Source organism: Anser brachyrhynchus (assembly GCF_964034855.1).
Source record: "Anser brachyrhynchus genome assembly, chromosome: 11".
Taxonomy (NCBI): Eukaryota; Metazoa; Chordata; class Aves; order Anseriformes; family Anatidae; genus Anser; species Anser brachyrhynchus.
Window position 1 is genome coordinate 17,828,899 of NC_137706.1, and position 27,409 is coordinate 17,856,307.

The 27,409-nt window shown below is 37.4% G+C and overlaps 1 long non-coding RNA gene across 9 annotated transcripts in view; it reads left to right on the forward strand.

Annotated features, from left to right (window-relative positions):
• Positions 1–27,409, forward strand: part of LOC308200849 — a 550,918-nt gene that overhangs the window by 384,039 nt on the left and 139,470 nt on the right. For 5 of the 9 annotated variants that reach the window (XR_013955866.1, XR_013955867.1, XR_013955869.1 and 2 more), the window contains one exon: positions 15,929–16,046. The exons of 3 other annotated variants lie outside the window; for them this stretch is intronic. This is a non-coding gene — a long non-coding RNA (uncharacterized lncRNA). Of the gene's footprint in view, positions 1–30; positions 47–15,928; positions 16,047–27,409 lie in introns of those variants that run through there. One more of the 9 variants, XR_013955874.1, reaches the window with a different exon arrangement.

The window sequence follows — 27,409 nt, forward strand, 5'->3', positions numbered from 1 at the left end:
AGAAAGAATGAAAGAAAATCTTGCTGGAAGAAGTTGACAGCTACAGGTATGTTTTTCAGTTTTTACATTACACTTCTTTAAAATGTATTTGGACTGTCCATCCTTGACAACAATAATAAACTATTTCCATGGAAACTCAGGGGAGAACAGTGGAAATCTCATCAACAGAGCAGTGCAGGTAGCAACACTGACGGGGAAAGGAATGACTTGTCAACGCGAGGTAAAGCGAGTCAGTTGTTAAGGTGTTAAAGCAAAAGTAAATCTTTGGGTTTGGATTGATTGTTTTCAGACCTTTTAGAAAAAGCTGTAGGTGCAGAGGGAAAAATTATGCCTCTGATGAAACCGGACGGCAGAGTTAATTCTGGTGGAGGTGAGCTGCCACGGCTTTTATGCGGCAGTGGGCCCGTGCAGTGACAGCGGGGAATTGTGCTCCTCGACACAGGCAGAAACAGCATCTTTGTGGGCATTTCCACTGAGGGCCTTGGACATTGCCTTCCTAATTAGAGAATAAATAGCCAGGCTAGCAATAAGATATTGTAATCATGGCAGAGAACTATATTTAAGCTTTCATTATGTTCTCAGATAACAATTGGCTTGTTCTGCACTAGTAGAGAACAAGGGTCAGTAGCATCTTTAAAGTAATCTCTCATAAATTTCCTCTAATCCCCCCGTGACCTCAGCGCAGTGCAGAGCAACATCTCAAAGCCCCACTAGGAGAAGGAGAGCTGTGTATTGATTCTGCAGGATACAGTTTTATCTGGCACAGAGACTTCAAAAGAGGGACCCTGCCCCAACACACTGTCCAGAGGCAATAAACCCCAGGTATTCATGGATCTCTGTGTGAAGAAAATGAGGCCTTCATGGTGCCTTTCATGGTTTGCATCTCCTGCAGGCCCACTGGGGAACATCCTGCCCTTCATGGGTCTGAGATCCTTGTTTGCTGGGAAATGGCGAGAAAGTGCTCTCGAGTCCTCATGTGCGCTTCCCTTTGTAAGGGGTCCCCTAACTGTGAAACTTTGGTATAAGGGTTTCAGGAGCAATTTATGCCTCTAACAGGCTATCTGAGAGGTCTGAGGGCCTTGTCTCCCTTCAACAGTGATCATTAGAGGGATGCCCCCTCAGCTTTCTGGACTTGAGGAAATCTAGACAGGAAGCTTAGGATAAAAATGAACTTAGGGAGGCTGTTGTTACTGAGCTCCAGCCATTATATTCAGTCAAGAAGGCATCAAGCAAGAGAACACAGAACTGAAGCTCTGGGTGGGGGACTGGGAATTGCAGAAGAGCCAGCTGTGAATTTCTGAGAAAACACTCATCACTGAAAACAGCCCAGGCACTACCTGTTAGCGAAGCTAACATCACATTTGACAAAACTGTTTTCATGTGGAGCTCTTGGGTTTTGGACAAGAATCCCTGGTCAACGCCGGGGTAGAGCAGAAGAAGTAAGAGGGCGTGATGTACTTTCATGAATATTTAGAAAAAGTACAACAGTAGAGGAGCTGGATGTCTTTCTAGTCTGATGCCTAAGTCATTTATGTTAGACATAGGACACAGTTCTTTTCCCAGCTGTGCATCTGAAACAGCCCGTGCTGCTACTTTCGCTGTACAGAGAAGTTATTTTTGTACTGCTATATTTGTGTTCAGACCAAGTGCTCAAGAATATAGGTCATGAGATAATGAAAGAGGTTTAAAGAGATCACCTTAAGAAAACTGTAACCACCAAAACACCCTTTATAAGGAAAACTAATAATGTTGTGAATATCTTAAAATAATTACATTAGAAAGAGGAAAACATGAGCACATGTGGGTTGAGCCGAAGATGGAATTCTGCTGATGCTCAGCTTGGTGGTCCTGTGGGTAGGCAACATACATAAGCAATTGCCCAAGGCAACAACATTCTTTATTAGATTGATTAAGCACCAGGTTTACTTATTGTCGTTAGTAATAGATGCCAGATTTCTGCTTTGCCTATGGTAATAGGAACCAGCAGAGAGGAAGGAGTGTTCCTGTGAGCATCGATCCTGCTAGTTCTGTGCAATTTTCACACCTACCTTGTTTTAATGTGGAAACATAACCACAAATGGTCTTCACCCAGCGTTTGCTGCATGATTCATTGTTCTTTCAACCTAAAACTAAGATTTGTGTTAACCGATTTAGGTAAAATAAGAAACATGGGCCCTTTGTTGTACCATCCAAGTAGCTCGTAGACTGCCTTTGCACTACTGTCTGGGATTTCATCAAGGTGAATCATTCCAGGGTGGACCTAACAGAGAAAAAGTGCAGATGTTTGCAAAGGAAATATAGCACTGAACACAATATTACGTACACAAAGCTACTGCTAATATTAGCCAAAGATACAGTCCACTTGATGAATTCTCTCACCAGACCCGTGCCTACCCCAAAGAGTCACAACAACTTCATCACTGCAGCTGAAAAGCTGCAGGAATGCATCAAATGTATCTTAACAAGGTATAGATCTAAGGTAGCTGAACGAAGTGTGAATCTTTCCATTGACTTTCCATTGTTATCTGTGCTCTGGAGCAGATCCGTGCTACAAAAACTACTTAAAAGGTTTTCTTTGAAAGTCAGTCAGACTCAAACTCCTAAATCATTTAAGTGCTCTTGAAAATGTTACCCATATATTCTGTATCTATATGAAGTCTCTGTCTCTTCAACTATCAACAATGCTCGTGCGTTCTCACAAAATTTTGCTGTTGCATTTATTTTTAAAATATAGGCGGTTAGATAAAATTGATGAATTCTTAGTCAGTACACTGATAACTGTCCTTCTTCACTATTGGTTGTTAACATAAACATCATCACACGGTTTAGATTTTTCTTTATTGCATACCATCTAATATAGGAGATGCAACATATTTTATCAATAAAATCAGTACTTTAAATGTAATATATTCAATCAAGACCTCATGTTTCTGTTTTTACTTAGCTGGTAATCTTCTATTTCCAATAGTTTTAATACAAATGTAAATAGAATATTTTTATTGTTATTGCATTCTAGACCTCTCTCATACATACAGCAAATAGCACTCAATAAGAATTATTTGCAGTTTAAAACTTCACTATATTAACACTTAAATTTTTAAACAATCGGTAGGAGTTACCATTATATATACTTTTTTTATTGCCAAGATTTTTTGCAGGGATTATATATGTGTATAAAATATGTATGTGCATACATATATATGTAAGAATAATTTCAATCTGTTTCTTCCACATTGATGTAATTTTTTTGATATAGACAGATAAGCGTAATTAAGTACAAAGATTATTATGAGGTTTAATAATTTACATCCAATCACCAAACTGAAAGTAGAGAAACTTTTTTCTATATAGCAATGCTAAAACAAAAAGTAAAAAGTATCTTAAGGAAAAAAGGAAATTCCTGTCAACTTAGGTTATTCATTTTGTGTTTCTCCTATAGATTCATTTCCTAGGATTCAAGATACTTTTCACCTTTTTAAAAACGTGTTATTTTGTTGAATTATACAGTATTTCCTGTATTTTTATTTGGGATCCCTGGCTGCCTTATTTTAACTAAATTTGATAGACTTCTCAAAAATGATAAGGAACATACAAAGGTACCTATGCTGTGTTAGTCCTCTGATGTGCAGGACAATTATGAAGAATGGGTTTTGCAGCCCAAGAGAGGCGATAACTCACTGTGGAAAGTGATTTTGCTGTCAACCCAAATAAAAAATGCCTGTCTGCATGATCTTCTCCCAAATCCAACTTTCTTCTAGAATCAAATGCAGACAGCTTTTCTCCTGGACTGCACTGGTCTCTAGTCATATTTAGGAACTGTGCTATCTAAAGGTCTCTGCCTCTGGGAAGGTTAGACCTCATGTTTGGCTTCATCAAAGTGAACAGGACAAAGTAGAGGTGCAGGGAAGGTCTGTGCCAAGTCATTTTGCAGGATTCACCTGATGCTCTGTTTGAATTCTTGACAAGAATTTTGAACATGCATGCCCCTGAAGAACAACAATGCCTGCTTAATTAAAATAAGGGAAAAAAAACCAGCTGTATCACAAACAAAACTATGCATAACATCGTAGGGAGGAAGACACATTTTATGAGGGTTGGGGACATTCGTAATCTTTTGATAGCGGCTAGTAGAAAGGTCGGTGTATCTTCATTTTCATGTTTGATAAAGTTCTTGTTTTTCAAGGGACAGCCTGTAAAAAGTTCAGATGAAGAAATTGGTAGTTTACTCCAATAAAATCAGGAGATGAATTTAACAAGCTGTTGTGGTACACAAGAAATTTTAAAAAAATCCTTTGCCCACTGAATTCAGTGAGTTTTGCCATTGTTTTCAGTTGTGCCAGGATTTTATGCATTATATTTAATTTCAACTAATGCAGTTTCATATTAGGTAATATTTCTAAAGTATTTAATATTTTGTTTATTATATGAAGTATTGTTGGACAATAGTAGGTTGTTTGTTTATTTTAAATATTTTTAAACGGATGTTTTAAAAAATGCAGATAAGTCTTATAAATTTCAATTAAAAACAGGCTCATTCCAGTAGGCATATTTCATCATGACACAGCTCAGACCCTTGTTCCAAAATTCTAGAGGATAAATAAAACATGTATAAAAAAGGTAGTTTAAACAACATACATGCAAATGAGATTCCATTTTCTTCTTTCTGAATACAATATATAGAGAGTCTTCATTTCTACAGAAATGTCTTATTTTCTATGAAAGTCTATTTATGTAATGATCATTGGAATTAACTGAACTTTATTAAAAGCGATACGGTGCCAAATCCACATAATGGATGAAGATAAAGTATATGGACTCTTGAAAACTTTCGAGATACAAACAATTTTCCAAAAAATAATCAAATAACAATTTACATACATGTATGATATTATATTGGCTTTATTATGACAAGAGCTGCCAGTTTTGTGTGTCATCAGATGAAAAGCACTGATGGCCACATGGACAGCAACACAGAGTTATCTGGAAACCGCAAGTATTTTTTGGCACAAAAAAAAATTGGAAGGAATGAAAAAAGTGTAGGGACACTGAGGGAAAGAAGGAAGACAAGGGATTTTTCTGTTTCTGTACAGATGAACTAGGATACAAAATCCAGAATTCTGGGAACTTTTTTTTTATTTTCAATTTGATCACGTCATTTTGAATGGACATACTATGTTTGCATTTCATTTGAGCATTTCTCTGTGTGCTTTTGGTGTATATATCTTTGTGCCTGTCTGCACAGATAGAACATTTCATGTTCTCCACCTGGCTATGATGAGTCATCTAGAGAAACACTCATTGTTAATAGTATTTGCTCTTATTTCATCTTGTAATGTTGTCCTATGTGGGTAGTTTTATAGCTGTTTAATGTAAAATTAAAAGAAGACAACCATAAACGTTTATGGTACAGCAAATTCAGTTGTTCCCTTTCTATTTTTAGAACAGCTTCAATGATTTGGAATATGTCTTGATAGCAAAAATGTGAATTGTGCTTTTAATATATGTTTGGAAACACATAGAAATGACTTGAAAGGGGAACAGCAGAGCTGACTCACATAGAGATGACAATGTGGCACTTTCCATAATCCATGTAGCACCACTGAGAAAACACATGTAGAGCTGTGCAAATTACCTGTAAAAAAATATAGCTAGGCAACTATCCTGTGCTCATCTGAGAGCATTTAATTCTTGTTCTTAATAGAGTCAGGGCTAGGTGGGCAGCCAAGAATCTGGATATCCAGCTCCAATTTACTGCTTGAACATGCAATAAGCATTTGAAAACAGAAGACATTTTGTAGCTTTGTGTTATCATAACCCAGACTGATGCATACTATATAGACTTCTGCATAAACCATGCAGAAGATTTTATGAGAACACGGGATAGAGCATATGCCTCTATAACAAACCAGTACAATATAATACAGTATGTATGTATTATATTTATATACACATGCATATATAAATTACACACATCACATATATGCAGGAAGAGAACCCCAAGCATCATATATTTTATGAACATTATACCTGTGTTTTTATGTATATCTGTAGGAACGAAATACACGATACTACAATGCACACGCATGTATCCATGTTTTATGTTAACTCTTACAAGTTTGCACCCATCATAGATACATGCATTTTCTACTCATTTTAGCAAAGCAATAGAGAAAGGGACTTCTAAGTTCACTTACCTGTTGTCAGTTACTGACGCCTCATTACACAAATCGCTCGGAAAGCTGATGAGGTTTTATCTAACATAGAGGCCAGGTCAATCAATCGTCATCAGACCTGTGGATCTTCAATGGACATTGAAAGGTTAACCCAGTTCTTCAGGGCCTCCATCATGTCAGCAAAAATTAGCAAGAAGGTGGCCAAGTTGTCAATAGAGCACAGAGACAATTAGTTAATGATTAGAATGCTAGCACTTGGGGAATTGATAACAAAATGAGCCATCTTGGGTACATTTGCATGCATTTAGAAAATCTATATAGCTTGGTGGGAAGGGAGGGAAGTCTGTGCATATGCTGCAGTAAGGAGTGCCATAAAGCAGAATTATGTTTGTCCGATTGTGTGTATGGTTGTGCTAAATCAAGTCACCGTATCAAAAAACGTGTACATTTCAGCTTGTCAGGTACTTGGCTGCGCTGATCTACTTAGTAGCCAGCAGTAGCGATGACTCTGCTGCCCTGTCATCATAACCCCATTTTCAGCTAAATGATTATGGATTTGATGTGTTTTACTGTAAGCACTGGCCCTTCTAGCTGTGATTAAACTTGGAGCTTGTTAAATTAGGAACAAGGTAAAATTAGAAGACTTTATCCTGTTTAGAATTTCGTCACTTAATTTTAGTCTTGACTTCTCTTCTTTTATAGGACTATTTTGTAAGACTTCCTCCATGCAATTAGCATTTCACTTTTATATCCCTTGTTGGAACATGAAATCCTCTGTCCATATCACTAGGCCAGGGATCCTTCTTGTGTTGGCTGAGGCTTCTTAACTAGTTTAGGCATGAAAAGTAAATGTTAGAAATTGTCTGCATAATTACATTGACAAGTGGGTTTTGATCGTTTCAAGGTCTCCTTTACCTTTGTGCTCTCCATTAGTTTCAGATACATTTCTGATACCCGCGACTATGTTTAAAAATTGCTCAAATGTTCTGCTATTGAAGTATTGCAGGGATTTATTTTAGGCTATTAGGTGTCTCTCTACCTTTGATGGAAGACTACTGTAGGCTCTATATCTGAATTGCATTGTCCACCATTATAAACACCCCCTTAATAAGAGACATCCACTCAGTGTCTAACAAAAGAATTCCTTGGATTCTGAGAACAGCCTTAAGAAGATATATCATATATACTATAGGTTATCTTGTGACCCAATTGCCTTCCTATTGATGTGCTGGTACTTGGATTTATGTCTCTGAGTGCTTTGACATACAAGTACCCAATTATATTCAATTTAGATTCAGGTGGCAAAGACCTTCACTTTTATTTAGCAAGCATAGATTTTGTAAGTTTTAAAGAAAATGTCATGAAGGGAAAGGGAAGATTTTTAGATGGCTGATTCCAGCTTTATGTTTTCTACACCCCAATAACCCTCTACAAACCATAACAATTTAAGTCATAATCATATTTATATGAGATTTAGTGAGAAAGGGGTATGAGATGACCAAGTGGTGGTTTCTGCAACAGTGAAACTGAGACATTATGGTCTCCAGCATCTGTTCAGACAGTTTTCAGCCCTACATTTTATAAACAAAAAAGGCATCTCTTTTCCTCCTGTGAGCCATAAAGGGGATGAAAATGTGCTTTAAAGACATCCGCATTTGAATTGTCCCATTTGAAGCAGAAAGCCTAATTGTCTGGAATATTAGTCCTCCATGCCATTGTGATGAGCCTTTATGAGTATCTTCCTCCAAATGTATTGAAAAACTCAAGTGTGCTTGACACTGAGCGCTAATGTTTCTCTCTACACGTTGATGTTACCGTCACAAAAATGTGTCGTGCCTTAGAGCTGTAACTTCCAAAGCAATTACACACAGGAAATCTTTGGGATTAAGTGAAAATAAAAATATCATGGCCAGTAAACACTGTTTCATTACCAGGCTTGTGATCAGTGTTGGTGTTTTTAAGCCATAGTCGTATTGTTTTTTCTTTATTCTTTCATTATTACCATTCCAAGGATTTTCTTTCCATCCATTAAGTTCAGGTTGAAATATATAATGGGACAGATTCCCCATTATTACATTGGGAGTTATTCAGCTATGATCAATTCATCCTTATAAGAATAACCAGGAGAGAGCTTTTGCCTGTATTGTCATACTGACAGTCACATATTTTGTATAAAACAAACCCACGCTGCTGGACTGTACTCATGGTACCCAGACTTCTGGAACTAGATGCATTCCTCGTTTTCACCTGCTCTTCACCTCCAACAGAGGAAGCCTTTTCCCACTGGGTTGTACTGTCATCTTGCCTCTTTGACCCCTAAACTGACAGAAATGGTTAAACTTCCTTGATGAAAGTTTTGTACTTGGTATTTTGTTGAAATGCTGCTCGGACTTTAAAGCCACCATATAGATTCTTTAAGGATGGTTTCTGGTTCCCTAAAAAAATTCCACAATAGCTGTTGAGCTGTTGCAACTGTTGCCTTTCTTGTTTTTCATTTCTTTCTTTGCACTTTGATCAGAAGCTTTGTTGAAATGTGTTGGTGTTGGTCCAAGGGAAGTTTTCTTTTTTGTCTCATGCCAGCTACACTGAAGTATATTTCTGAGTAGAAGAATGGGCTAAGCAGGGAGCCCTGCTTGGGGAATGTAAACACTATTGTGGTCAGTATATTGAGAAATATCCTGAAGTTAAAGACAAAACTTGTATCTAGAAGGGAAGAGATGCCCTTAGAAAAAGAAAAAGCACTCTAAGGATTTCAGCTGAAATATTTATTGACATCTATGTAACCACCAATCTTGAGATTGTTTTTATATGAAAATAATAAAGAAATCCATAGCCACTTCTACTTAACTTTCTCTAGAAATGAAACAACAACAACAAAAAGCAGCTGGCAAAGGGTATCTTTAAGGTTTCTTCCCCATAGGTGAAAAAAAACAAACAAACAAACAAACAAACAAAAAACTAGCATGAAAGCCGTTCCCTTGAGATCTCTCAACTAGGAAGGCCCATGAGCTTCACATACATTTGGATAACAACAGCAGCTCGGAGATCTTTGAAATTATACCCCTCAGTACTAAGCGTATTTCATTCAAAAGAGAAATCTAGGATGATGTTTATAAGGGTTTGCTGTTTCACCATGGTTTTGATCAGAAACAGATGGTGTATCTGAAACAATTAGGAAAACTTTTGTTTAGAAGCAGCCCACACATAATTGACTGTTTGATGTAGACATCATAGCATTTGGTATTGGGGAGAGAAACTTGTAAATCCATTTAAAATTTGGTGTGCCAGGACCTCAGCAGGTGTCACGTGGCATGGCTTCTGGAAGCCATGTCAGATCACGAGCTGAAGGTCCCAGTCTGCAGTCCCTTTCAAATGAGCAATCATCTTTTTACAAAATTACCAGAACCACACCCATTCCAAAGAGTAATTTCATAGAAGATGCACCAGCCCCCAGACAGCCGTAACATTGTTCTTATTGCTCGAAGATGATCCTGCAAAATTGCTTTTGTTAAAGACTCCTTCCATTATAAGTCCGACTTTGCATTGCTGGACCTGGAGCACATATGAGGACTTCATTCCAGATAACACCAGGCACTGAGACCATGGCGTTGGGTTTGGTTTTTCCTTATGCACTATTTACGTCCTTCCGAAAAACTAGTTCTAAGTTAGGGTCTTGCAATTAAATCATCATTTTCCTACGGAAAGGCAGGAAGCTGTGAGTTATTTTGAAGGAGAAAGCCAGAATATTAAACACAGGAGTCTACTCTTCATGGCTGGAGACTTTCAGGGGTGGCAGAAATTTGGATGCACAGCTGTGTGGATGCTGGAATCAGGAGAACACCAGCTGTGGAGACCTGTGCCTGCTCTGAAAACTGTCAGTGATCTCATTCCTGTAAAGTCTAGTGTGATACAACGCTTTCTCCTTGGGGATGGTGTTTACAAGAGAGCTCCATGAGGGGATGCTTAAAAGATTCAATTACCTCCTGTGGGTTATCATTGTCAGAAGAAATTACCTTGTGTCTAAAATTCACTAAGGCAATAATCTTTATGCATGCTTGCATGCATTTCTATGTGTGCATGTATGTTTACTATAGAATTTCATAGATGTTGAAGGAAGGCCAAACAGAAACATCTGATCACTTACTAAGGTCACCTGTTTAATAGTCACCATGGAATTGTACTTACTGAGAATTTAACGTGGCATTGTGGTAGACCTACTCTAGATATAACATTATTTCAGCAGGAGCAGAATTAGACACACACTGAGCACTCTGGAGAATCCCCCTAAATATACACCAAGCTGATTGTCTTGAATTAAATACTGTTGAGCAAACTGCCATTTTCATTAAACTGTCTTTTTTTCACTCTACTTATAATGGGAAGAAAATATATGTAATAATGGGCCAAGGTACTGAGAGTGCATGTTGAAACCATGTAAGATGCTTGTCTATTGTACAGTGCCTTGAGGCCAATATGTAAACGTGAGTCAGGCCTGTATATATAAAAAATATTTTCACACACAAGACCCAGGTTTATTTGACCTAACTTTAGGCACTTAAGTAAGGTACTTAAGGATACACTCTCCTGTGGCTCTCCACGTAGTCAATGGAGTGAGAGAGGCACCTTAAGGAGGCAATTTAGTCTGTCTGTGATCTGAATTGTCCTTATGAGATTCCTGTTTCCCTCCAACACCTATTTAGTTACTTGTAGGGTAACAAAGCTTTTACGGTAGGTACTTGAGTTAGCTGCCTCATACAGGGGAGATAAATCTTGGCCAAACAGATTGCATGTTGGAAGTAATTGTTGTCATTGCACTGTTGCTGTGATGTCTTTGAAGTTATGAACATTCCCTTAGGAATCTTGCTGATAAAAAATAATAATTTAGAGATAAACTATGAAATCCTTCAAGTTTCTTTAAACCTTTATACCAGACTCTCAGCTTCCTTATGCAGTATTAATATTGCAAAATATACTGTAATGAACTAGTTCCTCAGAATACCATACTTTTCTTCAGTATTGCAGTTCTCTAAATAGGAAGATCTGATTACTTGATTCAAAGGCAACAAACAGTGATTTTAAAAAACATTTGGCTATTTGGATTACTATTAATAATTTTCAAGATTTGCTGCAACAGCATGTAATGAGTGTAAAAGTCAACAAAAAAGGTTTTAACTAGCACTAAATTTATTCCCTGCCAAAGTAAACACCATCACAATTCTGCTTGAAAGAAAATCCATCCTAGAATGAGCAATCATCGTTTCCTTCCTGCATGGACTGGGAATGTATGAATAAGGAGAACATTTCTCCTGGAATAATAATACAGATGGTTAAGCAGACATCTATTTTTCTCACTGCCTAGAATGATTTTACATGAATCTCATGCAAAACTGTCTAGATAACTTTTTTTTTCCGTATGTGGGTATTAATTCTTCACTTCTAAATCCGGTTTGGATAGCTATACCTTTTCTGCCAATATTTTCAAACAGTACCAATGGAACATGTATTTCATCTCTCCTTTTGTAATGTTGTTACTCATTACTGAGATGTAGCTGCATGTTACCCCAGATATGGCCCTGTTTGGGTAGGATTGAAAGCACTGGTGGAGGATCAGAGCAGTTCCACTTACTTCCATAGATTGAATCTAGCAGAACTAGATGCTTTACAAGAGGGTGCAAGAAACTCTCTAGTATGCCTGGATTATGCCTATATAGCATAATCTACTCATTTCATTTCAAAGGAAAATTTTTTCCGTTTTCTGTGGAGATTAAGAACCACTTAAAGTATTTAATTTTCTGTAATTGAAGCAAACTCTTAGAATATGTATTTAGTCATTTTTTTGTCTCTTGCTAAACTTCTGTCCTTGGTAGATACCTTGTGGCCTAGAGCATCACTGATTAATTTCTGAGTACTGCAAGAAGTATTTTCAAATGTCTGCTTTCTGTCATTTTCACAGAATATCCCTTTGTGATAAAGTCAAAATTCAAAATTTGTCTGATTCAGGATCTATTTTTTCTTTTGTTATTTCATTCTACATTTCCTGTGGCATCTTCAGAAACTGAAAGATAATAATTAATTTTGATATGGCATTCCTAAGGGAATTCCAGATAATTTTGAATAAAAGGAAAATAATTGAATAAGTCATTAGCATTTTTGCTAGGTCACTTTGCAGCTAGCCTCAAAAATACCTTGAGCATTAAAAAGGACTGGTGCTTTTTTGAAGTGAAGTCTACTGCAATACCACTATTCATTTCCAAAAATCTGTGTAAAAATCTGTTTCTTTGCTTTCTGTTGCTCACATTTTTTTTGAAACACTTGTGTTTTGGGAAGAAAAAAAAAGTCTTCTCTATTCAATCTCATCATGAAAATTAAAGCTTTGAGAACAGTCTATCTAACAAAAAGAAGTAAGTTTCAGACAGATTAAACAGAAAAATATGACTTTTAAATAGTTCTAGCCGAGAAAATGGTTTCATTTTTATAATTGTACCCTAGCCTGTGATATTGTAGGTTTGCAAGTAGCAGATGACAGACATTGAACAAGTTATTCCTCTGATTATGAATTAAGAAATAGAATAGGTTGTAATACAAGTGAAATTACTAATTGGAATCATCTCTTTGGGAACAGAAGTCACTTGCTTTGGAGCTAGTGAGAACTCAACTCAGAACTTTTGCCAAAAAAATTGCAATAAAAAAGTTTTTAAGGTTTAAAAAATGTCAGTAAGATGTTGTAGTTAACTTTATCATTGTTTATTTGTTTACATTAAGGCAGTGCCCAGAGAGCCAGTGAGTGATTAGGATCTTTCCTAGGACTAATCAAAAAAACATGGAAGGGCCTAAAACCTAGTGTCTAATTTTATAGATTTAAATAGTCCCTGTTGGCTTGTTTACATGACAAGTGACAACAACTAAATAAATTCCAGATTTAGGGGAGTAGCACATAGTAATAGTTAGATGACTAAGACTGATGGAATTTGTCTCCATTTCTGCTGTACTATATTAAGTGATTGTAGATTTTTTGTTTGTTTTTTCCCCCACACTTTCATAGTTGCTGCTTAAAAACCTATCCTACTTTCAACAGTGTCAAAGTAGGTGATTTGTATTTAAAAAAAAACACAGATAAATGAAACAGTGAGTATAGACATTATATCTCTGAGGAATGTTACAGGACTGCATTGTATTTCACGTATTTAGGCAGACCAATAGGTGCTCACATTTATTCCACCAAAATTGACCTGAGAGATAACATCAAATAAATATTAAGAAGGGTCTGCATGATTTTGGAAATCTGTTAGTGTTTTCAAGACTGTCGATTTCTCCAGCCCAAATGAGTTACAAATTTAGATGCTGTATAATGGAGCAATACTTTTCCAAGAATTAATTTGAACATGGCATTACATGTAAGCATTTCAGAGATATCTGGGAGTAGAGATTACACACCATTTTCACTTGTGGGTTGTGTAAACCAGCAATAGCTTTATGGATATTTGGGCACTGGTACAGAGCCGAAATCAATCAACAATGTGGTATAAGAGGAGCTTCTTTAGACACTAAAAACAATGAGGTTCAAAGAAGTCAGCACACTTACATTTAAGGGAGCACATCACAAGCGAATTGGGTCATCTCAGGGAAATATAAAAGCATTATTCCTCTGAGATTTGAAAAAAAAATACATAATTACTTCTTCCACCAAGCATGATTCTTTTAAATAACCTTCATTTTTGTCCCTTGGAAATGAAAAGAGGTTTACATTAAAAAGGCATTTCCTCTGACTCTCTGTCCTTGAGCAGCACAAAATGTAAACTATACCCTTCCCTTCTTCCTTTGAAGAAAAAGGAGTTTCAATCTTCTTCTGTGAACACGGTCCATTTAAATAAGGAGATGGAGTCCCATCTTTTCGATCAGCTTTCTTTGTTTGACTTGTCAGTAATAACACTTGAGCTGAAATTGTACAGGCGTCCTGCTAATTTAGTAATTATTGACACGGTGCTGGGCAAGAAATGATAGCAAACACAGGGAACTGTTAAGAAGAAATGAAATAAAAGATCTTCATATCATTGTTGAATAATGGTTGAGATCATTTTGTGCTCTAAGTAGGCCCAAGACACCTTTTTCCATTTTCTCGACACATTTATAATTTATGCTTTGTAATAGTTCCAAATATTTTTAGGACTCCGCACTTTGTTTGAGAATCCAGAAGAACTGAATGAGAATCACGAAGTGCACACACAGATGAGTGAGCAGTGTGACCTGCCATAGCTTTTGATTTAAGAATGGTCCCTCATTTCTTCATATTCCCCTTTTTTGTTTCTCAATTTACATTTCTATTTAGAGCTGCCTTAGCTCTGGCTGAGATCAGTGTTGCCTATGCAGTTGACCCCTTTGTATGTGGCTGGACCCAGAGATTGCTTTTGGATTTTGCCCTGCGGATAACATCATGGCAGCTTTGCTTAGTTCAAACAGCTTTTCAGTGGCCTGGTGTGCAGAGGTTTTAGTATCGTTTCAAGGAAGGCTGAGAGTTTCCACTGCAGTGATACAGCACTCTCTTCTTTGCATTGAACAACGCAATCTTGAAACATGTATAAAAGAGGGCATCCAGTAATGAGTTTGCTTCGTGCTTACTAGGTGTTAATATTAAAGCTCCCTATGGACGAAAATCACAGTTAACTTGTACATTCTTTATCTCCTTTAAATTCCCTTTTCCATCTGCTCTCACTGGACTTGGTTAGAGTAATTTCTAGACCAACAATTCTTAAAACATAGCTATGCAAATAAATATAGAGACCATTGTGTTTTTGTGTCATTAGATAATATTTTTTGGATCACTATAGATTTCCTTTCTTCTGCTTTTTTGCATAAGTTTTTTTTTTCCTCAAACCTACATCAGTTCAGAGGCTTTTGATGCAGTTTAGGGAAGAAAAGGGGGAGAATTTGAGGAATTTCATGAAGGAAATTTGAGAAAGGAATAAAGAAAAAATATATCTCTGTTCAAGTAAAACATCCTAAAAGGATGCATCAGGTTTTAATGGTGTGTGTGTGTGTGTATGAGACTGTTAAAAAGCTTTCCCTTTATTCCTACCATCTCCTAAACTCTATTATTTTTTAATCATTCCAATAGACTACAAACTTCACTCAAGTGTTTCAGAATGAATTTTGTTTGTTTCATTTATGTGTGTTAAGTCCAATAAAATATTTAGCAGAGCTTGGATACAAATTGGAAATGGCCTCATCGTTGAATGGAAACAGAAGATGTAGTGAAGAATCATATTAAAGAAAAATTTGTATAATTTTCAGACAAAAACTGAAATGAAATCTGTTTACTAACCCACCAGCTGTCACTGCTACTTCTAGTTGCAATGTATTGCATACACTGAGCTATATACTTGCAGTCAGAGGCATTACTGTAAGGTTTCCGCTGGGAAGCTGAGCCTAATGCCTTTTCAACTTCTATTTTTTCTTTCAGAATGGGAAATTTAATTTTAGTGCTTGCATGCTTCCTCATTTGTTGCAGCCTTATTTTTGTTTGTTTTACATTTTCAAGCAGATTTTATTTAAAGCAAACAAACCCAATCTGGGGGCCAACATATTAAAAAGTTATAACCAAGGAAAAAGTTCAGGGGCACTAAAACTTACAAAATACTATTGCAAAATGTTCATGGCCATTCTGAAATTGTTTGAGATGTATTTCAAGTACTTAAGATGTATTTCAAGTAGGGAGAAATCTAGGCTATGTAATTACTACCTATTGATTGTCTCTCTAGATTCACTGCCTGAGACCAAGTCCATCAACTTGCAATGGAGAGGACAAAGTTAGTGCCCCATGGTGTTTGCTTTCAAAAAGGAAACAACCAGGAGATTTTTACTTCTATCAGTAAAAGAGTAAGTACTAAGTAATCAAAGTACTAGAAACATTTTAGACACGCACTTACAGATGCGTTGAGCTAAAGCACATAAGTAGAGTCAGTGCCCGAGGCACTGTGATGAGAACTCCATGGCAAAACAAAGAACTAAATGCAGATCTTCTGCCTGCCTGTGCTACAGCCTACTGAAGGGAAAAAAATATCCAAAAAAGAAACACTTATTTGTGCTCAAAAAAACACTTTTTCCTGGGATTTTGGATATTTTTCTCTGAAGAAGAAAAAAAATTTTTTTTTTGAAATGTAAAACCTTTTAAGTTGCAAAATTAAAATAATTTTGTTTTGACACTATCAAAATGAAACACACTGACTTCATTTCAGTATTTTTTCAACTGTTTTTGGTGAACAAAATATTCAGCTAAGCTAGAGAGAATATGCAGGATCTCTATTTTTTTTGCCAAACAGTTTTGCTTGCCTGTGCTTCAATTCTGTTACATTTATTCCATAGTCAAGTTTCTAGTTCAGACACCACCTAAGCCAGACCAGGATTTAGCATTGCCTCCAGCTCATTCGTATCAAGATCCTAGAGAAAAATGAAATTTCCTGGACTGTTACACTGGTCTCTTTTCCCAAGACTATATTCATACTATGGGGAAAACTTCATAAAGCCTTTCATTTACGTGCATGCAATTTTATGTGCTGAGACAAATGCGGTCTTTAAATAGGGTGCATGGTGTAATCAAACACACTCGCTAGAAGCTACGTTTGGGCCGTCTGTGCCTGCATCTTGTTCCCACTGCAGAAAACCAGCCACGTCCCCTGTCCACATGGGCAGCTAATAATGTACGAGCAGTGCAGCATAATAGCGTTTGCACCCACACAGGCAGGCTGCTTTTAAAGAACAGAAATTTCACATTTTTCCCTGTATCTCTAAAATAAAACTGCCTGGGTACCAGTGTGGATACTTGCTGTGCTTAAAGCACAACAGATCGGTTATGGACATGCCTGAACTTTCTGACCCAAGGGATGGAGCATGAGCATACGCAGAAAGAGGCAGAAGAAATCAGCAGACTTAATTGTTCATATCCCAAATGTAAATATCCATATATAAAAACACCCCCTAAACCTGAAACCCACACGTACCGACTGGTCCTTTTTAATCTTAATTTTGAACAGTTGCTACTCCAATTAAATTCTACCACCTAGCATTTTCAAACAGCTCTTAGTTGTTTCAGCAAACTCTTTTAATGGACAGCTGTTTTTGACAGCTCCTCCTGATTTGCCAGCGCTGTGTCATCTGCCAGAGCAGGAGGACCCATTTTGTATTCTGCTGCTGGCACTGAGGGGATATGTAAATGTACACATGAATCAGTTGTCACCAGCACAGACACACTGTGGCGAGATGATCAGAATGTGTTGGGAGTTTAGTTGGCTTAAAGTGGGAGGGAAAAAAAAAAAAAAAAGCAACACAGAAAAAACCCACCGTGCTTAGATTTCTTGAAGTGATTTTTATTTCAAGTCTCTCCAGTTTATTTTCACTTTGTGGCGCTTGTTAGATTTAGTTCAGGAGAGTGCAATCTGCTACTCGCAAATCACCAACCTGAAACTCAAAAGTTTAGGAATTATAGAAACATTTCAGGTAAACAGCGTCAGAACTTCAGCTGCACAAACAGAATTTTATATAGGGCTCCACTTTTCAAACATTTTAACCTCTGTGAGAGAAAACTTCGTGTTCCCATGAGCACAGCATGGAAAGAAAGTTTGTTTAGCTTCCCAAGGCATTCTGGTAAATGGTCTGCACTGCTTCAGCCAGCAAGCACTCAGTTTAATGGCTGAATTTCACACCACATGTATGGTCAATTAATAAAGTACAGGGGAAATTACTAGTGGGATTACCTTTATAAAATTTACTGCTGTCTTCCCAAATGTGATAGCGCAAGGCAATCATTCTCTCTGTAGTAACAAGTGAGGGGACAACAATTTGACAGTGCTTCGGTTCACCTTTGTTCCTCTCACCAGTACAGCCTGCTGACAAAATCAGGTGCTTCCCCAGTTAAACAGAGCAAGTGGGATATACATTTAGGAGATAGTTTGAGGTTGGTTGTTGCTGAGGTTTGCGATTTTTTGGCCAATATCTGCAATTCTGAGCAACTAATATCAGGCTGAAGCTCAGTTTAAATAACCAAAGAAAATGGCAGGATATTTTGAGGACCTGAAGACCTCCAAATCTGAAGAAGTTTGACTAAAAATAGCCTTTGGTATGTAGTATCCTGTTTATCCTGCTAGAACATCTGCACATTTGAAATACTGCTGATATTGCAAGAACATATTGAGCTATTGAGATCCCAATGCCAAAGACACATCCATTCCAGTGTGTCGCATACATTTTTTATAAATTCATCAGAGAGATGTACATCTCACAGACGTGACTGATGCTATATCTTATTTCTAAGTTTGGAAGTTAATCATGAAAGTCCTGGTGGTGCTGATTTTTTCTTGTAACGAAAGAATTAGGTACAGACTAAGTGTCATCGTTGGTAATTTTCTTGTCTGTTGTCTAATATTTTTTAATCTTTACTGTTGTAGATAGCAATGCACATACGATTCAGGTCACAAACGAAATGAGTTTTGAGTATCTCAAGTTGATGTTGCTCTATATGGAGTATCACTATTGAATAACTTTGCAATGACAGGTTAATGTCTAGAGGATCTTGGATAGAACAAGAACAGGCTTGGTGTCTGTTGGCAAAGCTAAATGGATCATCTTATCCTCATAAGCTTTGCAGTTTAGTGGGAATGGTGTGCTGGCCCCACTACAGCCAGTCTCAGAATTTTTCTTTATCCCTCAAAAACTACAATATAATGTTCAAGAAGAAAGGCAAAACTTGTTGAACAGCCCAGCTTGGAAGGGAAATGAGTATTTATTATCACTATTATATAAGAAATGGAGAAAATGCACATTTATAACACCACATTGTGCAGATGCTAGAAAGAATAGAAAAATGATGAGAACTCAAGTACACAAAGAGAATTTATAGTCAAGGTAGTGAAACAACCTGAACAATGTGCTGGTCTATTCCTGGGTGGATATGGTAGAATATTTAATAACAAAGCAGAAAAAGCAGAAGTGCACAAGAAACATTTCTGTTCTGTATATGAGGAAAAGCCAAGCTACATAGTCATATATTATTATGATGCTGCTGTGTTAGTTTCTTTTCCAAAATGACACAGTTGATAATTTTAAAAACATTGAATATGAACAACCTGCATCTGCAACTAGAGGTGGCCAAGGAACTGTCCGGGCATTTAGTGTTGATTTTTAATGCCTTGAACACTGGTAAGTTTCCAGAGGACTAGAAGAAATCTAATATTGTGCCAATACTTAGAGAGTGCAAACGGAGTGACCCAGGTAACAGGCTTAAGAAGGGCAACGTTACAAATGCCAGTCAATGTAGGATCGTGGGAAACATACTTTGTTGAGCTAGCAAGGACATTTTGGGTGAGATTAGAAGTTTGGTTGATAAAGCAACAATGTTTATATCATATTGGGACTTGCATAATCACTCAGTGATTATCACAAGGGTATCTTCTGCCTTTGAATTAGGGGATCTGTAAGTACCTTTGAAAACATAGTTCAATATTTTTAATCTATAAATCTGCATGATAATATTTTAGTACTTTAAAACACATCCAGTCCTGTAATGTCTGCCAGCTATAGATTGCTATTAATGGGGGCTGTCTGGCTGTAAATAAATAGTACTTGGTTTTCTTATAAAAATGCAATAAGACTGAAGTTTTATGTTTCATGTAAAATGGCATTTTTACTTTAAAGAATATAATTTAACTTGACACAGCTCTGCTGAGCTTTACAGTGGCTTAATCAAATACAGCACTGCTTTAAAAATAGGGATTGCTTCAAACAGTGGATTAAGTTATTGGTCTTTCACGTCTCAAGTGCTGAAGCTCATTAGGTCTCAGGGTGAGAGTGAAAAGTGATGTCGTTTTAGCTCAGACTAAGTGTAATAGGAGTTAACTCATGCCTCTGTCAAGTTGACGGTTGGGTGGTTTTTTTCACTTAAGAGAATGCTCTTTCAGGTTTGCCTAAGTTTGAAGAACCTGCTCATAACAAAATCAGCATTACTAAATAAACAAAATGTTTGTTATTCAATATACATGCAGCATCTCGAGCATCTCAGAAAACCAAATTCTTTCTCAGCTGTCCACATCCCCCTGCTTGTTCTCCCAAATTAATCATATTCATGTAGTGATGTGATAGTGCAGTTTTAAGCTAGTCCTAAAAGAAAAAACAAACAAACAAACAAACAAAAAACCAAAACCCACCATCTAATTAAGCAAAGGACACAGGTGAGGTCCTGCATGGAATCTTTGACATAAAGCTCCCGGTTGACAAACGTATCATCTAAAAATATTTTTGTATCCTCTTGTCTGCGAAAGGATGGGCCTCCATAACTTCCAAGGCAAACCTCTTCACATGACTCTTGGTTTTGTGCTAATGAAGTTTGTGCCTCCCGACCAAAGTGCCTCTTCACAGAAAATACACCTTCTGAATGAGATTAAATCAGGTTTCTTTATACACAATAATCATCCTGTACCTCTTTGCTTACTTATACACTGATCAATGGCTGATCGATGCTAATGGCTGCAGTGTCTTTTTTTCATCAGTGTGCCTTCCTTCTTCTTTGGCACTTTAGCATGTCACTGTCTTCTTCATGAGAGGCTTGTTGAAAGCAAAATAATGTAAATCAATTGGTCTCCGTGTCGTAAACAAAAGCTCTTGGATCAGTCAGAGACAGCCCTGGAGCACTGGGTGGCAGCGCATTTTAGTTTTATCTCCAGCTTGTTGTATTTCTGAAGGCCATTAAAAACCCAAACTTCCCTCCCCAGCTAAAAACCTCTGCAGAGTCGTGATGGACCTCTTCATTCCTTCCGCTGAGCCACTGCAGAATTTTGCAGTTTACTATCAAACACATATGGCCCTGTCCTGATTCTGTTTTGATGTAAAGCACAGACATCACTGTATGAGGTATGCTAGGCAAAGTGAGAATGTGCAAATGGATCCTGCCATCCTCAACCATGCTGCAGGTTTATAAAACCAGTAACTACCTAGAACAGCTGCACTGGTGTAAAGGTTTAATGCTGGTCCTCTTCAGCAGCATATTAGTGAAAAATACCCCATACAACAGAACCTGAGTAGGGCTGTGTCCAGTCTAAGACCAGTCTTCAATACATAAAAAACATACTGACTGTGTGAGAGAGGCTAACATTTGGTGCAAATTTCAGGCAAGGCACCCATTTATGTAGCTGAGACTTAGGTGTCTGATGTTTTCATTAGAAGGTAAATCCTGTGTGGTTATGCTTGGTGTTAAATGCTTTTAGCTAAGGAAAAATCAGGACTGTGAATGGTACTAAAGAAATCTAATAACAAGACATTATTAAGAAAAGCTGAAGATCTTTGTTCTAGCATATAATGTAGCGTTTGACTTTCTGAAACAGTGCTTCCATTTAATGCTGATTTATGGTCTTGTGATGATTATTTATTACAGGAAAAGTATTAGTTTAAGTAGATATGAAGTATTGTAGATGGGGAGTAAATATGGTTTCTGTTCATTTGCTGTGTGTGTCAATGGTAAATATGTTATTTACCATTAATTACTACATACCTAAACAGCAATTTGTCATTTATCAATCAACTATAAAATATCCCGGTGTAAACCAGGATCTAAATATCTTGTTGATCATTGCAAAAGGCTTTCATTTAGTGCATACTTTATTAGAATTCAAGATTTTCTCTTTCAAAAATTCAGCTAAAACGTTTAAAAGGTAGAGAATAATAATAATCTGATAAATTGAGGAGGCTTGTAAAACCTGGAAAACTATGAGATAATCAGTCCTTATTTCATGATGTCATCTATCTTATTAGTGCAGTCACTAATAATCTTTTTTGTGTTGTTAGGGTGTTGTTTCAAGCCTTTGTTAATATAATACAACTCAGGATATAATTCAAATAATTCAGGAAAAGGACTAAAAAAAAAAAAACATAACTAAGAAAATTTTTCAACCTGCTTGTGGAGCTTTTCCCTCCATCCTCCCATAAAAAGACACCTGGATCTTCCTGTTAATGTGGATATCTAGTCTGATGTGCCTGGAGGAGCTGATGCAGAAATGGCAGGAGTACGTTTCTATCACCACTAGACTTGTATTGAAGATGGCTCCCCCTTTTTGGAGAATGTTGACTGAATTGCTTGCTGTTCCCTACATTAAGGTCAATAAATCTCCCTTGAAATGATTGAACATTTCAAATTGGAGGACAGTACATGCGCATCCAGACACAGATGGTGAATATTTCATGATGTTCCTTCTATGAGTACAGCAGAAAATCCCCACCATGGGCTATGGAAATCAGCAACATACAACATAAAACAAGCACAGAATGAAGGTGCTTCTACCCTTCTCCCAGAAAAGCCAAGTGATGTCTTCTGCTGCCAGTACCAAGAATCCGTCCCATGCTCCTGCAGTCCTGGAGCTTTCTTCTAATTCTGGCAAGTCTGTCATCTCTATGTCTGGCACTGAGATACTTTATCTTCCAATTTATATATATTTAATGGCTAACTAAAGGAGGCATTTTTTTTCTGAGATTTCTGAAACACATTCTCCTTACACTGTGTTTGGAGAATTGAACTCTTGGCAAATGAAGGTAGTTTGGCTTTGCAAGTAGAAAAAGAAAAGGCAGCATAAATGGTTATTTTTAAAATGTTCAACTACTTCTGAAATGATTTGCTGTTAAATACGTGTCAGGTTTGGATTTGCCAAAACTTCTCTATAGAATATCTCACATATTAATGACTTTTGGTGTTGCCATATGAGTATAATAATGAAAAAAATCCAGCTAAGTTTGTGCTGCCAAAGAAATACTGATTGTATCAGAGAAGAGAGAACAGCTGAGGTGGTGGAAGCAAGCACAGCTTTCAGCTAATGTGCACTGCCAGCAAGGGTTGGGCACTTCCAGGTCTCAGCTTGACGTAAGGGCAAAAGGAGGAAGGAACAGCCACTCACCAAGCCAAGGACAGATCTTGAAAGGCTCCAGGGTAACATCTGAGAGCAGACCTATTAAAAAGCGCTATTATTTTTAACAACTGGTTCAAGAACTGTGATTTTTATAGCTGCCTCTTCCAAACCAGATTATGTCATCTCCAGCACAACCATGAGGTCCTGTTCCAACAAATAAAGGTTATGGACAGAAGGGAATGGTACAATATGCTGTTGTATTGGTACAAGCTGGGAACATCCTTGCAACACAGCTGGCATAGGGACAGAGCAGCAAAATCATGTGGGCATCCTGAGTGCTCTGGAGTTGTTCTAAATGCCAGCCTTCAGATAACTTAGCCAATGAAGTCTCCTGTCTACTGCTGGCATGCCCCAGCTACACAGACCCGATAGGCCACAAAGGCTAAAGAGATGCTGTGATTGACCCTGATGCAATGTACCCTTGTGAACTCCAGCCAGTGGGTGAAAGTAGCCACAAACAATGAAATTTAGAGGGGTCTGTGGTTATTTCACATTAACTTACATTACAGGACTCTATGACAGTTTTTATCATAGCATGCTGTTTTAGCTTTCAGCTGAGGATTGAGGCCAGCATGGCTGCAGGCAATATAAAAGTTTTCTCTGTAAAAATCCTATAATTGATGATCTCAAAGCATTTTAGAGGCATTAATAAATAAAGCTTCAAACACGGCTACCAGTATTTCAATCCCTAACGTTCAACAGTGCTTGTAAGTGCTGTTATAATAATAACAGTCATATCAGATGCTCTTGCAATTCCAGAAATATTAATGGTATCTTCTCTGTCAACAACCTCCCCTCCTCCAGGCCCTGCTTTCTCATAGGCAGGAAGCAAAATTTTGCAAAGCAAAGAGCTTGGTGGAGATTTTTGGTCATTTGGGATTTTGCTTTTGTAGGTTTTTGTGGGTGTCCGAGAGGGGACACCACCCAACTGGAGTGTTTTCTTGTACTAATAAGTGTTTTTCCTGATATCAAAAACATTTGGATGGATGTTTTTTTCTTACCTTTCTTACTGGAATGCTTTTGTGGTCACAGACAACTAATGAAGAGAACAAAGGAGAGGCAATGTTGCAAAATCATTAGAAAAGAAAAGGGAGACACTGTTCAAACAAATGCATTTTGCTATTACAATGCCATTTTCAGTCTTGTTTGCAGCCCCTACTGTTCCTTACACTGTCTCTTCACTGGGGACAAAAAATTCATTAAATGGCTCTTCATTTTGTAATATCAATATGTTTTAAGTCAAATTGTGTATTCTTTGCTGTTAATTTTCTTTTAAACACAAAGCACCATCAGAAAGTTTAACTGCAGGGGGGCTACAGGCAAGAAGGAAGATACAAACATCCCTCTTATGAAAAATAATAATAATAATGAAGTCTTTTAAAGTTTAAAGGAAAATAGTGGCTTTTTTTACGCCAAGACTGTAAGACCTGTTCATTGATCTTTTCAAAGAAGCGACAACAATAGGGAGAAACCAGAATGAAAGAAAATGAAAGCAAGAGAATAAAAGCTGTAAAGAGTTGGGGTACAAGGAAGAAGTAATCCAGAATCAGTGGATATTGACAAACCCAGGGATGCAACGTATCCATGATCCCAGCAATGGGCCTGGCTGTATTACTTGACTTGGCTTTGGCTTTACATAACCAGGTATTTTTACTGAGAAGGTGAGAAGGCTTTTTTTGTTTTGGTTTGGTTTTTATTCAGAACTGTTGCTAGTCTTGCTTATCAGACTACTCTCAGCTCATCCATTTTGGGGGCTAGACTTGTTCAGTAAGCAGGAGCTCTCAGCTGAAAAGGAACCGGAGTGCATTGCCGAGAGCCAGCCTTTAGCCAGGGTCATGGCTGAAGTGAGACAGACATGCTGCCTCTCTGGAAGACGGGGAGGAGTTTTGTGATAGATGTTTGTGGTTTGAATCAAACTGAGCAAATAATTATTTGTCCTATGAATGTCTCCACTGGAATGTTTGAATTCAGAAGTGACATGTGGTTCTCCTGGCAATCAGTGCAAGGGGCAGAATGCCCACAGCAGTGTCTAAACAAAGATGTCAACAATACCCATGGCAAGAAGACCAGAGAGAAACCACTGAAGAAATCTTTACACAGTGTGCAGCTATGCGATTTCGATAAAAATATTCATTCCTATTTGAACAGGAAGAAAATAAGCATTGTTGAAAAGTTCAACTTGCTGTCTTTCCAGTGTAAGTAGAACCAAGTTGTAGTATTTAACCTAAATTTCTTCCTCCTCAAAGTTAAAAATCACATCTCATTTTACCAGTTTTATGCATACTTGGTAAATTTCTGATGCCTAATTATGCCTGTTCCTTTAGAGGGGTACAGAACAAGGCAGCTCTTTAGCCCACAGACTGCACAAAATGCCAACATTTCCCCAGTTCAGAAACTACAGCCACTGTGTGAGGCTGGGTACAGGAGAGACAACAATTCATAAGTCAGCAATTACAAGGAGAGAAATTCCTCTAGTTGCTGGTTGAAGTAGAAGAGCAGTAGGGCCACCAAGACAAATCCGTATTTCAAATCATCTAATTGTGACACTCCAATATACTCATTTGGAGTGGAGATTTCTGTGACCTGATTCATCTGTCAAACAACTGGGAATAGTAAAGAGAATGGGAAAAGGCACAGCAACATGGGTTCATTGTCATTGGATCATCACCAACAGAAAGAAGGAAAGACAAAGCAAAGGCTAGCACACCTCAGCCATGGCTGCTCGTGGTGAGTGAAGGCAGCACAGTCCACTACTGCTTCCAAGAGCAGTGGAAGCCATCGAGACGTCCAACAAATGTGCAGAGGAGTCAGTCTTGTTATCATATGATTAGGAGTTCACGCTCCTATTGGGCACAGACCACAGAAAGTCCTGGAACAAGACAGATAATGAACTTGGGCTGTAAAATACTGTCTACTATTACGCCATTTTGGCCAGTGATCCTGTACCATATGTCAAGTGGGCTGCAAATTCCCATAAAGCAGCAGTTTGCTATACTAGACCTATAACAAAGGAGGTTGTAAAAGGAATAAATGGCAAATGGAAGCTAGAAACCATGCCAAATGTACAGCACATGCTTATTAACGGCAACGCAGCAGCCAAAGGGAGGCAGAAGTTGCATATGGGACTAGACTTGTGCATGGGGAAAATGGAGAGTAGCAATACTGCCAAAGGTTGGGCTTTTTTCTTTTTTCTTTTTTCTCTTTTCTTTTCTTTTCTTTTCTTTTCTTTCTTTTCGTTTCGTTTCGTTTCATTTCGTTTCTCTTCTCTTCTCTTCTCTTCTCTTCTCTTCTCTTCTTCTCTTCTCTTCTCTTCTCTTCTCTTCTCTTCTCTTCTCTTTTCTTTTCTTTTCTTTTCTTTCTTTTCCTTTTCCTTTTCCTTTTCCTTTTCCTTTTCCTTTTCCTTTTCCTTTCCTTTTCCTTTTCCTTTTCCTTTTCCTTTTCTTTTCCTTTTCCTTTTCCTTTCCTTTTCCTTTTCCTTTTCCTTTTCCTTTTCCTTTTCTGCTACTTTTGCAATACTTCAGGCATTCTGGATTTTGCAAGGGGAGTTTTGCCTTTTTTTTTTTTAAACATTATCTTTGTATTCACTCATTTTCTTCGCTGAATCTGTGCACACTGCTAAACCATCCATGTGTTGTGGATATAAAAAAAAATCAGATATGAGTCCAGAATGGCCAAAACTCTGAGCCTTGTAACCATGGCCTATTTCTACTGTATGAGAAACAGGCACATAGACCCACAAATGTTGATTTTTATAATGGCAATTACTGTAACTTCCAATGATCCTATAGGCTGAATATTGTTCACTGAAAGCTTTTTAACCCAGAGAATGCCATTTTGCTAGATCATCATGTCTTATGGGAGCATATCAATTTCAATAAAATGTTATCAGTAAATTTAGAAATGTTTTTAGAGAGATTTTAGCAGAACAGTGCATTCCAAATGGTCACTTCAAACTCACTCTTTTTTTTCTTTTTTAATAAAAATCAGAATGGAATGTTTCAGCTTTTTTGAAATAAAACATTCAGAGTAATTTGTAACAATTTCATGTTAACAAATTCATTTCCCAGGAAACTTTTAAGTATTGGTGAGGAAGGGAGATTGCTTTTACAAATGTTAACTAAAAACACAGTTTTCAATGCTGGAACTTCTGGCAGAATAAAAATTCCTCTAGCTGGTAGTGCTGGAAAGTTATTGGAATTGTCTTGCATGTTTAGACTATGCTTTTTTTTTTTTTTTCATTTGTCAACATTTCAGTGAAAAGACTGTATTTATGGCAAAATTATGATTAAGGACATTACT